We start from the raw sequence: 2444 nt of genomic DNA, 5'->3' as shown, positions 1-2444 counted from the left end.
GTGGGGGGAATTGCAGTAGATGGAACTCAAGGTTACAACTGAAGGCAAGGCGCATATTCAACAAAGTTTAAATGTTAGTTAGGTTCAAATGTTAGTTAGTTAATAACAGAATTTGTTGTTGTAATAACAATATAACAGAATTTGTTGGACTAGTTGTAAGGTGTTGTATCAATTTGAGCATCTACTGCTATAAATAAGTTGGCTCTGAACATTGTAAATCATTCTGAGAATGAAATAAGAAACTAAGCCTCTTTCCCTCCCAACTTTCTTCTCTTCTGATCTTAGTTCTTGCATTCTTGAATTTCCAAATCCCATCTACAATTCCACCCACTCCACATGGCTCACCCTAATCTCCCCTTCCATCAAAAAAAGATGATGCATCTTAGGCCTAATTGAAGAAAAACAATCCAAGCCGATAATCTAAAAAGAAAAGATAAACCATCAGAATTGTTTATGCATCACCCCAAGCTCCACCCAAAACTGCAACCAAATTTATTGAAATGTGGAGTACCATAATATCATTGGGATGAGTCTTAGCCAGCAGTTTAAAAGCTGTTGCTTTACAACCCGATGGCATCAATTTAGAGATTAAACATAATATATTTCTCGATCCAACGAAGTTCCCGTGAATTGCACTATATAGCAATCAGAAATTCTACTTCAACAAAGAAACTACCGACTTATCTTCACTTTGCCGTTTCCACTGAAAAATAGTTCCACTAAATAACAAAATTAAATAGAATGGAGGTCAAAAATCTCACAATAGAAGGACCGTAATCGCACCACATCCGTCTCGAAGTGGCGGCCCATCCCGCCCGGCAGCCGGCGAGGGAAGGAAGCACGAGGCGAGACGCGAAGACGCCCAAATGTCTTTGAGATGGCCGGGAACCCTAAGCTCGATGTTTGGAAAAGCCAAGAGAAAGGGGAACGAAGGCGAGGGCAAGCAGGACGGGGGTCGATGTCGGATAAACGAAAAACGTTGGGGACTGCAATATAATTATTGTTTTTTAGGATCTCTCATAAAATAATACCAATCACTAATTTTAAACTAGTCTCGTCCAGCGCTCTGCAGGTACTAGTTCAAAAATGGAAAGGATTTACTTCAACTAACTCCCTGTCCTTCGTGCGCATTACCATCAAGTGACAAGCTGAAATATGGGGAAGAACATATGACATAGTACTCCTATCTTAAATAGATATCATGTAGAGGATTACTGTGTTAAATTTGTATATATCCGGCAATTCGGCCGCCGGGAACTAGTTTGAACTACCGTCGGCTGGTCGTCTTCAAACTTAGAAAAGATTAGTTACATAAGACCCCCTGTACGATATAGATATTACATAGAAGTTCCTCGTGTTAAGCTCAAATACGATGATTTACTGCACATTAACTTCCCGATAAATATAAAAGTTGGTGCCGATAAAAGATTCACATGAGGATTGGATTCTTTACTGACTTGGATGCCTCAAGGTTAATGAACGGCAAATTGTACTTTAAGGAGATATCGTATCGCATCGATTGCTTCCTTTCTCATGCTTTCCATGTTGCATGAATCTGGCCAACCTTTTCTCTCTCTCTTTCTCTCTTTAATCCATGGCCCGTGAGGCCCACCCTTTCAGCATATTTTACAACTTGGTAGATTGCATGCACATTCCTCATTTTAGGGTACCCAAATCTTTGACTTCAGAGAGAGAGAAAGAGAGAAAGAGAGAGAGAGAGAGAGAGAGAGAGAGAGGAGAAGGTGAAAGAGAGAATGGGCAATGAACCAGAAGCTCACCCTAGAATGTGGCAAGGGCCACAACATAATGTAGGGCCAAAACTAGATAAAGTCAAGTACATATGAGGGTAACTTAAACCCAACCTAGTCAGAAGGACTTGGATCTACTAGTTGGCTCCTGCTAAGCAAATGCACTGTCTAGGGACAGCTTCCGAGCCCAAAGTAGAGAGGTGACACTCCACTGTTGTTATTGGAAAAAAGGAAAGAACCACCATAATACTACGACAGCAACAGAGTCTGCTAAGTGATTCAATGGATGATAGTATGAAAGATATGTTCGCTTTCTAATAATATTTAAGCCAATACATGGATGAGGCCCAACCTATGCATCACCATCTTTTAGGTCTCTTGGCCAAACTCAATATGGCCTAGGTTGAGCCCTACAGGCCAGGAGAGGGAGGGGAGAGAGAGAGAGGCTTATAGAAGGCCAGTTAAAGGAGTGGAGTGCATATTCTCCGACAAAAAGGAATGCAAGCAAGTGGGAGCAGATTCTGCTTAAGAGAACCGAATCTAATGAGACTCAACCCTTTTAATTGCTTTTCCGCTCATCAAGTGGGCAATGACTTTGGCGTAGGCTAGAAGAGATCTTTTGTCTCCCAATATCCCATAGCCTATCCTCATCTCCATTGTTAATGCTCCGCACTCACTGGCAGTCAGATGAGTGAT

Source organism: Elaeis guineensis, chromosome 1 (assembly GCF_000442705.2).
Source record: "Elaeis guineensis isolate ETL-2024a chromosome 1, EG11, whole genome shotgun sequence".
NCBI lineage: Eukaryota > Viridiplantae > Streptophyta > Magnoliopsida > Arecales > Arecaceae > Elaeis > Elaeis guineensis.
The sequence above is the reverse complement of the archived record's forward strand: the minus strand, read 5'-3'. Positions refer to the sequence as shown.